Source organism: Argentina silus (genome assembly GCF_951799395.1).
Source record: "Argentina silus genome assembly, contig: scaffold_441, whole genome shotgun sequence".
NCBI classification, from domain to species: Eukaryota; Metazoa; Chordata; class Actinopteri; order Argentiniformes; family Argentinidae; genus Argentina; species Argentina silus.
Window position 1 is genome coordinate 12,856 of NW_028152978.1, and position 4,645 is coordinate 17,500.

A 4,645-nucleotide genomic window follows, 5' to 3' on the forward strand; every position below is an offset into this window, starting at 1 on the left:
GTCTGTGTGGTTTGACCTGGATAACGCATTCACACACACACACACACACACACACACACACACACACACACACACACACACACACACACACACACACACACACACACACACACACACACACACACACACACACACACACAGGTTACTGTGGTTCACACGGTATCTGTGGCCTGGTTATCTGTCACTGGATGTGATGTGATGGAGTCCTGTTGTTGGAACAGTTGGAGCTTCCTTGTGTAAACTCATCCCACTGTTCTCATACAGATGTGGACTTTCTACTGTGTGTGTGTGTCTGTGTGTGTGTGTGTGTGTGTGTGTGTGTGAGAGAGAGGGAGAGAGAGAAAGAGAGATGGAGGGCCATGATGTATGATATATAGTATCTACAGTTATTGCATTAGTTTCCATTACATTCATTTTGTTTCATGCAAATGCAGACTTTCCACTGTTGTGTGTGTGTTAGCTGGCACGGTGAGTCACATGGCCAGCCTAATAAAACAGAAGACAATGACCCTTTGAGCCAAGAGGAGTACCCAGAAAAAACCTTCAGATCTCACCGTACAGACACACACTGTGTGTGTGTGTGTGTATGCATGTGTGTGTGTGTGTATGCATGTGTGTGTTTGTGTGTGTGTATGCATGTGTATGCGTGTGTGTGTGTGTGTGTGTGTGTGTGTGTGTGTGAGAGAGAGAGAGAGAGAGAGAGAGAGGCAGGGACATGATATATGATTTATCTCCAGTAATTGTATTAGTTTCCATTACATTCATCTTGTTTCATACAGATTGCCTTGGCTTGCAGAAGCAGAGACAACGGACCCTCACTCCAATCAATGTCCTCATCTTCCCCCTGCATCACAGACGCATGTCAAAACCATAGCATTTCCATTAGGACCGGGCTTCTAAACCAGTCCCGTGGAGAACAGCGGGGTAGAGCAGCTCTCGCCCTGAGCGGGGATCGAACCCACGACCTTCTGCTTGTCAATTGGCCGCACTAGCTCCTGGCGCTGGAGAGTTGACTCCCATGGAGGGTCCACGCTCACGTGTGGACAGGGTCGGTACAACACAGAACAATACTACATTCTAACATTCTCACCCTATTTGTGTGTGTGTGTGTGCATGTCCATGCGTTTGTGTGTGTGTGTGTATGTGTATGGCTATGTGTTTGTGTGAATAAGTGTACGTGTGTACTTAATAGAGGAGCTTTCTCTAGAGAACAATCTCTCACTAGGAACACACACACACACACACACACACACACACACACACACACACACACACACACACACACACACACACACACACACACACACACACACACACACACACACACAGTCCTTGTGATACTCCATATGGTGGAAAATGACTGAAAGGCTCTGAGTGTGTGAAGTAATGCTGCAGGCGTCTAACAGCGTGCTCTAACACACACGTCCCGTTTCCTCGCCAAGTTAGCCCGTCCCCCTCAGTCCTGCGTGTGTGTGCATCTCTGTGAAGACATGGACAAGTCTGGGACGCGTTTGAGATCTTTCACCAGGTAAGGTGAGAAACACACAACTCTCATTTACAACAACAACCACCTGGGGAAGAGGTGCAGGGAGAGGAGAGAGGAGGGAGGGGGGAGGAGGTGCAGGGGTAGAGGAGGAGGAGGGAGGGGGGAGGAGGAGGGGTAGAGGAGAGAGGGGGGAGGAGGAGGAGGGGTAGAGGAGAGAGGGGGGAGGAGGGGGAGGGGGGGAGGAGAGAGGGGGGAGGAGGTGCAGGGGTATAGGAGGAGGAGGGAGGAGGGGCAGGGTAGAGGAGGAGGAGGGAGGAGGTGCAGGGGTAGAGGAGAGAGGGGGGAGGAGGAGGAGGGGTAGAGGAGAGAGGGGGGAGGAGGGGGAGGGGGGGAGGAGAGAGGGGGGAGGAGGTGCAGGGGTAGAGGAGAGAGGGGGGGAAGAGGTGCAGAGGTAGAGGAGAGAGGGGGAGGAGGAGGAGGGGTTGGGGGGGGAGGAGGTGCAGGGGTAGAGGAGAGAGGGGGAGGAGGAGGAGGGTTGGGGGGGAGGAGGTGCAGGGGTAGAGGAGAGAGGGGGGAGGAGGGGGAGGGGGGGAGGAGGTGCAGGGAGAGGAGAGAGGGGGGAGGAGGTGCAGGGGTAGAGGAGAGAGGGGGGAGGAGGAGGAGGGGTAGAGGAGAGAGGGGGGAGGAGGAGGAGGGGTTGGGGGGGAAGAGGTGCAGAGGTAGAGGAGAGAGGGGGGAGGAGGAGGAGGGGTTGGGGGGGGGGGGGGTGATGAACCAATAGAAAGCAGGGGGGGTGATAAAAGGTGGCCATGATAGGACGAGGGCCAGTAGAGGGGTCCGTTCCTCGTGGTGAGCATAGCTGAACGCACCGATGCTGCGTTTGGTTAATTATCTCACCTCGGAGATAAAGGAGGGGAAGAGTCTTGACTGGAAGCGAAAGGAGAGTTTTCCCGCTCTCTCTCTCTCTCTCTCTCTCTCTCTCTCTCTCTCTCGTGTATTTCATCAAACCGCCGGGCTGCGGTTGTCAGCACACAGCAACTGACAGAGTAGACTACGAAACAATTCGTAAACATGTGGTTACGAATTGTTTCGCCCTCTGAGAGACGTTTCATTTTAGCTTTGTTTACTTGTGTCTCTACGTCGTTTGGGGTGTTCTTACTCTCAACCAGACCTGATTGAGGAGGTGGGGTTCACAGGGCTAAAGACTGTTATTCCCTCCCCCTCCGCCTCCCCCTCCCTCCCCCTCCTCCTGCTCCTCCTCCTCCATCATTAGACGGAGGTCTCTGGAGGCCAGGGCGCTGGTCAGTGCTGTGGTATTCAAGGTTGCACAATCTGACAAATGCAATTACTGTAGACACAAAAGACCTGAAGTCTACAGTGAGCAGGTCCAGCCCGGGTCAGTCCAACACAGGGCTATAAACCCTCTGACACACACACACACACACACACACGTCATGCATGAGGCCCAGGTCTTTTTCTCACACACACACACACACACACACTCACTCACTCACACACACACACACACCCACCCACCACTCCAGTCATGCATGAGGCCCAGGTCTTTCTCTCTCACACACACACACACACACACACACACACACACACACACACACAGAACCCCTCCATGCGTGACAAGAGACCTTGGTCGACCTTGTCCTCTGTAGCTCACTCAGAAAACGCCTTCCTCACGCCAGGCTGACCCCTCCCTCCCTCTCCCTCTCTCTCTCTCTCTCTCTCTGTCTGTCTCTCTCTCTCCCTCTCCCTCTCTCTCCATCTATATCCATCTATATCCATCTATATCCATCTCTCGTTCTTTTGTCTAGAAATCTGTCGTTCTCTCTTTCTCCGACCCTGTACAGTCAGTCACATGTCCAGGTAGTTTCACCACGCTAATCACGTTCTGCTCTATTTTCATTGTCTGGGAGGGAGATTCATTTGAACCCAGTGTGCAGCCCACCAGTCTGAGGAAGGTTGTCTGTCTGTACGTTGTTGTGTCAAGTCCTTTGGTGAGATCGTAAACACACACAAATGGCTGAAAGGGAACAGGCTTACAGGGGTAAAACCAAGAACATGCTCTCATGGTGGCTGTCGATCGAAAATGCCTGAGACACTCGCACGCACGCACGCACGCAAACCAAAAATGCAATTAACTCCACACTGATGAGTCAGCAGTGGGAGGTGATCTGTCCCATTCTGCTGGGTCTTTGATAAGAGCTGAAAGGCAGTTTTCTGGAGAAGTGCGCACACATGCACGCACACACACACACACACACACACAGCGCTCTGAGGGTTTAAAGCTGCCACTCTGAGAAAATCTTACAGCCACCCCATATCAGCATTTCCCACAGACGCACACTGTGGGAACGCGCGCACATGCACACACACACACACGCACACACACACACGTACACACGCACACGCACACGCACACACGCACACACGCACACGCACACACGCACACACACCAGGACACTTGTGGGCTATGATTCACTGCGTCGCTGCAAACTATAATGTCATCTCCTTTAGGCGGGAAGCGGCTGTATTTACAATGACTCATGGTATCTGAAATAATTCAGCTACCCAGAAACACATTCAATCAGATACAGCAGCCATTCGTATCAGAAGCTGCCTTCTCCAAACAGGAGCACAAAGCCCCTTTATCAAGAGTGATCACACAGGCCAACGAGAGTATGGATTGAGAAGTTGATGGTGATAATGATTGATAAGGCATCAGGACTATGGATCTGTGTTAGGCCACCGTTAGCAGGCTGTTCTAACAGGTGAAAGGGTTCTGGCGGGTTTAAACCGTTCTAGGATCTGTTCTCCGAAGGAGAAAAAAGCATATCGTAGCCTCCTGTCACTCCTGGAAGTGATGTTGAAAAGCCCAGAGGCTGCTAGAGATCAACACACACACGCGCATGCACGCACACACACACACACACACACACACAACCACACACACACACACACACACACACAACCACACACACAACCACACACACACACACAACCACACACACACACACAACCACACACACACACGTGTGTAGCATTACGGTAAGTAGAAGAGGTGCTGCCAAATAAGGGCATGCAATCGTGAGAGAGAGGGGGGGGGGGAGAGCGGGGGGGAGAGAGAGAGAGAGAGAGAGAGGGGGG